The 7,976-nt window shown below is 50.1% G+C and overlaps 1 protein-coding gene across 1 annotated transcript in view; it reads left to right on the top strand.

Moving 5' to 3' along the window:
• Window positions 1–212: 212 nt before the first annotated feature.
• Window positions 213–7,976, top strand: part of LOC124469343 (plexin-B2-like) — a 31,063-nt gene continuing 23,299 nt past the window's right edge. Inside the window, exon 1 of the mRNA XM_047022570.1 lies at window positions 213–932. The gene's annotated coding sequence lies outside the window, so the exon portion shown is untranslated. The remainder of the gene's footprint in view (window positions 933–7,976) is intronic.

Below are 7,976 nucleotides of genomic sequence, written 5' to 3'. Positions count from 1 at the left end.
ACCGAGCTGTGTCAAGGATTATGTTTCAAACATTATTAGAACAATGGTCACTATTGTACCATAAGCGTCGAGTTAACCCTGGAGGCGACGGCACGGTCACACACGCTTCGATGACCAGCTTTCTCCCTTGAAAACTGTCTCGCCGATTTAACTGACCGTCTCCGAGTCAAGGAGTACGATTCTCAGTCTACAATTTCCTTGTCATAAATATACAACAGATATGTGGTGAGGTCAGGTTTGGTCAATTGCACTTTCATATTCAAACGAATATGGGAGCAAAACTGTTGACTGCTTTTAATTTAAACTTTAAACAAAGACGGTTTCTGGCTGCAGGTGAATTCCGGATTCTTCCGCTTGAGGGGAAGAGAGGGCTAGCAGCTAATATTTCCGCTGTGGTTTTTGGGATAGTTTAGTGAGAGTCCCTTGGTGTTCTGAGTGTAAACGGATCCGTACAGGCTTGGTCTTTTGTAAAGAGAGGGCGCGGGGAGCGGAGGGAGGAGGGAGAGTAGTCACTCCATCTCGTTTTTTGTGTTGAAGACTGGATCGCGCCGTTTACAGTCCAGCGTGGATCAGCTCTGTCGTTCCGGAGTTCAACACAGCACACACGTCGGACCGGGGTGGCGTTTATTTATACACACCTGAAACCAGCCTGTGTAATTTGGCGTGCCTCGGCGTTGATAAGAAACTTGCCGTTCGCCGTGGTAGTATAGTTCTAACTTTTACAGCGAGCAGTTAACTGACAGGATTTTCTATCTCACAGTTTCGTTGTGTTTCTGGAATGTTGTCGCTAGCCGCCCTCGCTGACCGGGGAGAGATGTGAACTTTTTTTACGGACGCTGAGTAAAACGAGATTTATTTTCTGGGTGAAATAGAAGACGACCAGAAATAACATCTGGACGGCTAGCGAGTGAGTGTCTTTGGCTGAAATCGAGGTAAGAAACAACGACCGAGTTTTTGTTGTGTTTTTTTTAAAGCAGTCTTTTTCTTTGTTGTTCCTAAATGGGTTTAAACTTTATACTGACAAGTAACGTAGGACGGAGAAAGCAGTAATCTAGAATAAAGTTGAGGATTTGGTAACTCAATTACTACAGCCTACATTCCGAAAATACCGTCTGTGAACACACTACAGATTACATTTCACAGTAGATGTGCAAGAGAGCAATATTGCAATAAACAAACAGAAAGCTCGTGAGTTTCGTTTTAATCATCAAAAGGAATCAAGGAGCGGAGTTGATCCTGCGGGTTCGGTCATGCGGATCTGATCATGTTCCTGATTGGGCATCGGCCATAGGAGGAGGAGGGTGGTGGTGGTGGGGGGGGGGACCCTGGGCAAGAACCTCTAACTAGTCAGGCTGGCTGAAAGACACGTCTCAGTTTTATAACCAGGCGCCAACAACGCTAATACTCATACAACATGGTCACAACTTCATGTTAAATTACTGTGTTAGATTTGTTGTAACCAGTAACTCCAGTATCGACCCTCCGGTTCGCTTCAGTGCTGATGAGTCGGTTCCGTGTGAGCCAGAAGGATTGATCAGTCATTATATGGACCATTTGACCAGTGTGTGCCATTGATCTGACTGTGGGGGAGAACTTTCAGGGTGAAACATCGAGCTGCTGTTTGTAAGGATATGCACATCAGAATCTGATAGACGCCTACCATCTCTCACTTTTCAAATCTTCCTCCTCACCGCTCCAACAAGGCAGTTCGCTCCCCCCCCCCCCTCTCTGTCTGCCTGTCTCTCTCCCTACTGATCCAAAACAGGAAGGAACCCCCTTACAGGGTCAAAGGTTGAGGGGGCAGAAACGGAGTGAGTGCTCTTTCTCCCTCCCCTCCATCTCTCCCTCTCCATCCTTCCTTACACTCTCCTTCTCTCCATCTCCACCCTCCTCTCCCCTGCCTCTCTCCCTCCACCCTCCTTCTCTCCCCCCTGCCTCTCTCCCTCCATCCCCTTCTCCATTTCTCCTCCTGCCCTTCAGCAGTCAGGCTTGTGTTTGTTAGTCTTCCATTCTTCCATGAAGAACTGAGACGCAAACACTGACCTTATTCATGTGTGTGTGTGTGTGTGTGTGTGTGTGTTCTGTCATGTCGTAACCCCCGGTCCCAGGAACAGGACTGTTACTGGACATGTCTTGTTTTGATTGTGCCTCTCACTCTCTCGTTGTCTCTATCACCACAATTGGATTATCATTCAAGTAGCACAACATGACCATTGCAGGAGGGCAAGCTTTCAGGGTTAGGGTGTATACTTGAGCACATGGTTGTGTTTGTATTGTGTGTGTGTGACCATCTGTTTTAGGGACACCCACACAGACCTATCACACAGCCTGTTGCCAGTCCCAGAATCCTCCAGTGGGACAGGCGTTAGAGTAAACAGGAAGTGGAGCTTGTTGGTGTGTGTGTGTGTGGCTGATGTATTGTTACTGTTCAGCCTGGGGGGGGCAGTTTTACACCATCACCCCCTCTACCTTTCACATCAGCATCATGATGATGAACATTTACCCATCCACCATTCCTCTCACACACACACACACACACACACACACACACACACACACACACACACAGTGGTTAGGCAGCATAATGGAGCTGCCACAGGGTTAATACAGGCCACGCCAGTCAGGATGATGAGGAAGGGAGGAGAGATGGAGGGAGGAGAGATGGAGGGAGGAGAGATGGAGGGAGGAGAGATGGAGGGAGGAGAGATGGAGGGAGGAGAGATGGAGGGTGGAGAGATGGAGGGAGGAGAGATGGAGGGAGGAGAGATGGAGGGAGGAGAGATGGAGGGTGGAGAGATGGAGGGTGGAGAGATGGAGGGAGGAGAGATGGAGGGAGGAGAGATGGAGGGTGGAGAGATGGAGGGAGGAGAGATGGAGGGAGGAGAGATGGAGGGAGGAGAGATGGAGGGAGAGATGGAGGGAGGAGAGATGGAGGGAGGAGAGATGGAGGGAGGAGAGATGGAGGGTGGAGAGATGGAGGGAGGAGAGATGGAGGGAGGAGAGATGGAGGGAGGAGAGATGGAGGGAGGAGAGATGGAGGGAGAGATGGAGGGTGGAGAGATGGAGGGAGGAGAGATGGAGGGAGGAGAGATGGAGGGAGAGATGGAGGGTGGAGAGATGGAGGGAGGAGAGATGGAGGGAGGAGAGATGGAGGGAGGAGAGATGGAGGGAGAGATGGAGGGTGGAGAGATGGAGGGAGGAGAGATGGAGGGTGGAGAGATGGAGGGTGGAGAGATGGAGGGTGGAGAGATGGAGGGTGGAGAGATGGAGGGAGAGATGGAGGGAGAGATGGAGGGAGGAGAGATGAAGAGAGGGAGAACACAGACTTCATTTTCATTCATAATTTGTAAAGCTCATTGTGATATTATTGATTGCTTTCTCAAATAATTCCTATTCATTTGCCATTGGATTGAGCCATTATAGTCAGGACTGCAGAGAGAGGGGGGAGGGGTCAGGGGGGGAACAGGGAAGGTACACTTGAGCTTTGTCCTGAGAGAGAGAGAGAGAGAGAGAACACAGCCTGTTGGTGTGTGATTACCCCCCACACGCACGCACCGATCACAGCAGCTTGTTTGCTTGTCAGCCTCTGAGTGTTTGTGCTTCTGTGTCCGAAGGTTGTGTTTGCTGTGGAAACAAGACAGTGTGTGCGTGTGTGTGTGTGTGTGAGTACTTTGGAAGATCCCTTCTACTCACTTTCATTTTTCATTTCCCATAAACCCCTGTTACGATCCAGTGCCCCCCAGCACACAGGCCGGGCAGAGAGAGGAGGGAAGAGTGACTAGGTGACTCAGTTCAACACTCCTTCAGCAAGGAGCACGCTCACCATGACCTGCAGGAGGGGGGGGGGGGGTTGAGAGAAGAGGAGGACTCTGGGTTTCACTGTCTCTCAAGTCTGAATAGTTGAACAGACTACTGGACATGATTGACACCAGAGGTCAGAAATGCATCCATCGGCGGCAGATTGGAAAGTTGCTCCAACTGGATTCCTGGAGGTGATGTGACCCTCGGCCTTCAGACAGGGTGGTCACCTGCTGGGTTAGCATCTGTCCTCCCCTCTGGTTCTCCCCTCTTCCCCCTCCCTCCCCTCCCCTCCTCTCTCCTCCCTACCCTTTTCTTTCCTCTCCCCTCTCTCTCCTTCCTCCCCTCCCCCTGTCTCTCCAGAATGTCACGTGTGACCCTACACTGGGTCTGATTACACACTCAGTGACCCACTTCAAACCTGTGTGTGTGTCAGCAAACATGTAAAGCCTTTAGTGTTTAGTATTTAGTTTGCCTGTGGGTGTTACTGTATGTGTGCTGTGCTTGTTTGCTGCGTGTTTCTGTGCATGTGTGTCCATATGTGTCTCTTCATTTCCTGTGTTGGCCTGCTGTATATTCCACTCTGCATGACATTGGCCCTGTGCCTGCCTCCCTCCCTGCCTCTCTCCCTCCCTCCCTCCCTCCCTCCCTCCCTCCCTCCCTCCCTCCCTCCCTCCCTCCCTCCCTCCCTCCCTCCCTCCCTCCCTCCCTCCCTCCCTCCCTCCCTCCCTCCCTTGGCCTTCTGTACTCTAACCCTAACACAACTATATTCCCAGAACCCAGGGTGGAGGGCGGAGGGAGGAGGGCAAAAGTGAAGAAGGAGCATAAGGGGAAGGAGAAGGAGGAGGAAGAGGCGGGGAGACATGGAGGAAGGAGGAGGAGGGTAAAGAGAGAGACAGAGAGAGACAGAGAGGGAGGAGGAGGGGAGAGAGACAGAGGGGATGCAGATTCAGATCACTGCTTTTAAACAAAACCAAATGTCACGCCACTTCTGCCAGTCAGCATAATGACCTCACACGCACACTCACACACCATGTACCATTTTTATTGCTCTTTCATTTTGGAAAGACTGCTGTGTTTGAACTTCATAAACTCTGCATAATGTTAATGTAATCCTGAGCGGAGAGGCCACACGCACAAACACACATGTTAGCTGCCAACTCTCATTAGCTGTTGTTTAGTGGCTAGCTATCACCTAGCTCCACATCACGAACACTCCTGCTGTTCACTTCACACTTTGGAATTTGCTGTGTTGGAGCTAATAACAGGTAGCAGCTAACAATTAATTGACATAAGTGTTGCTAGACAGCAAAATAGTTCATAGCAAATAGTTAATTTAACACCATGAGTGTAGCTATCATTAGCTGTTAGCGAGATGTTAGCTGCTAGTTGTTGTTAGCTGCTAGCTGTTCCTAGCTGTTGTTGAATTGTTAGTTATTTGCTGCTAGCTGATTGTTAATAGCTGCGAGTCAGTAGACATACTGGATATGTGCTCTGTCCTGTTCACTAATGCTGTTTACGATCTCGTCACATGATCAGCCATGATGGTACACAATCAGCTGGAATGTGAGTGTGTGTGTGTGCGCACGCCTGGCCTCCTGTGTCTAATAGCACTGCATGTGTCTGGAATGTGACTCAACTGTAGCCTTTCTTTTATGCTGATTTTCAGTTTCTCCTTCTTCCTGTGTGTGTGTGTGTGTGTGTGTGTGTGTGTGTGTGTGTGTGACTGCCGGACGCCTTGTTGTAAATTCCTATCTCCATTATGTGGTCAATTAGTCATCTGGACTTGGTTTATTTACATTGTAATAGAAACTCCCGTAGTCTGTTCCCAAATGCTCTCATATCTCCTTCCTGCCCTCTTCCTCCTCCCTCTTGCCTCCCTCTCTCCCCCCCCTCCTCTCTCCTTCCCCTCCTTCCTATCTCCTCCCCCTGCTCTCTCCTTCCCCTCCTCCCTCTCACCTCCCTCTTGCCTCCCTCTCTCCTCCCCCTCCTCTCTCCTTCCCCTTCTCCCTCTCTCCTCCCCCTCCTCTCTCCTTCCCCTTCTCCCTCTCTCCTCCCCCTGCTCTCTCCTTCCCCTCCTCCCTCTCTCCTCCCCCTGCTCTCTCCTTCCTCCCTTCTCTCTTTCAGTCTGACCTTTTTTAAGTATATAACTATCTCTAATTATATCCCTAAATGCATATCTAATGATATCTCCATTTATTTCTCTCTAGCTCTCAAATTTGAACAGAAGCTCAACTTGCCCTCTGGCATGACTACATATGTGTGTGTGTGTGTGCTTGTGGTTGTTTTTGTGTCATTAATTTTGGTCTCAGTAATATCCTGCCTCTGTTGTTTATCCAAGGAATGTACATCCCCAGGGATTGTATAACCACAACACACACACACACACACGGTGTCTCCCATCAGTGTGACAGATAAGTGACCTGTGGTTCAGCTCAACAGGGAGCACATTCCTCCGATGGCGACTTTAAACATCCCTCTCTCTCCCTGATCTCTCTCTTTCTCTCTACACTCCTCTCTCTCTCCCTCTCTCTACACCCTCTCTCTCTCTCTCTCTCTCTCTCTACACACCCTCTCTCTCTCTCTCTCTCTCTCTCTCTCTCTCTCTCTACACCCTCTCTCTCTACACCCTCTCTCTCCCTCTCTCTCTACACCCTCTCTCTCTCTCTCTCTCTCTCTCTACACCCTCTCTCTCTCTCTCTCTCTCTCTACACCCTCTCTCTCTACACCCTCTCTCTCCCTCTCTCTCTACACCCTCTCTCTCCCTCTCTCTCTACACCCTCTCTCTCAGATCTCTCTCTCCCCTCCCTCTGTCCTCTGTTTCCTGGTCCGTGTGTGTGTGATAACCACTCCATAAACAGTGATAGATTATAAATAGCCCCTTATCGTTCACCTGACAACAGCCTGCGACGAGCTGGCCTATTATGGGATGTCCTGGAGATTAGGAGGTCTGGTTTCCAATGGCAACAGGGTACAAGGTGCGAGTAAATGAGAGGAAAAAAAAAGTATTATTAGTGTTTGGCTTCAATTGAACTTTGTCTCTTTTTCTCTTCTCTCTCTCTCTCTCTCTCTCTCACGCACAGGGAGGGGGAGAATGTGGTGTGTGAGGCAGCCATACATGTTATGATTTGCTGCGCAGCAGCTCTGTCTAACATCCATTAAACACATTGTCCTTCCTCTCCTCCCTCTGTCTCTCTCTCCCCTCTCTCTGTTCTCTCTCTCTCTCTCTCTCTCTCTCTCTCTCTGTCTCTCTCGGCCATGTGGTCTGAGTAGATAAGACTCTGGGCTGTACTGGAGTCTGTTTGTCATGAAGCATGTTGAAGAACAGAGCCAGCAGACCATCACGCAGTAGGCCCTCTGATGACCCAGATGGTGTGATGGCTTGTTGTTACCAGGAAACACACAGCTGATGAGGAGTTGGTGTAATGAACCTGGGTGTCTCTAGGATGACAGCCATGCCAGTCAGATGACTGATGGACCCTCTGTCCTTGGTGTGTGTGTGACTGTGTCCCCTCTTACAGGGGGGTCACAGATGGGCATCTCTCTCTGTCTCGTTTCTTCCATACACCTACTCCTCCAACTCCTTCCATCCCCTGCTCGCTTCCCCCACACCTCTCTGTACTCCTCCCCTCTCCCTCATCCATCCCTTCATCTCTCCATCTCTGCTGCACATGCCTGCTCTCCTGACGTCCAGTCACCTGCAGTAGGCTTGAAGTTCTGTCGCTTCAGAGCTCTTTGTCTTTCTGTCTCTGAATCACTGCGTGTCCACAAACGGGGTCTGCTCTAAACAGTCCTTTATGCGTGCGTGTAGGAACACACAGTCACACACACAGTCCTTATGCGTGTGTGTAGGAACACACAGACACACACACACATGGCAGGCTGCCAGCAGCATTTATGCAGCTCATGCCAGCCCGGTGCCAGACGCCACTTCTGAGGGTGTGTGTGTGTGTGTCTCTCTCTCTCTCTCTCTCTCTCTCTCTCTAGTAATGCTCAGTGGTGTGTGTGTCCACCAAGGTGTGTAACATTTTAAATATGACACACACGGTGTTTGGAGGTCATGCTCACTATCTGAATCCTCTCTGTATGTCTGGTGGAGGGGCTGTGGAGGGGAGGAGAGGGCCCGTCCTCCTCGGGCAGTAAGTGGCGCCACCTGTGGTCATACTAATTTAACACAA

Source organism: Hypomesus transpacificus, chromosome 7 (assembly GCF_021917145.1).
Source record: "Hypomesus transpacificus isolate Combined female chromosome 7, fHypTra1, whole genome shotgun sequence".
NCBI classification, from domain to species: Eukaryota; Metazoa; Chordata; class Actinopteri; order Osmeriformes; family Osmeridae; genus Hypomesus; species Hypomesus transpacificus.
The sequence above is the reverse complement of the archived record's forward strand: the minus strand, read 5'-3'. Positions and strand labels throughout refer to the sequence as shown.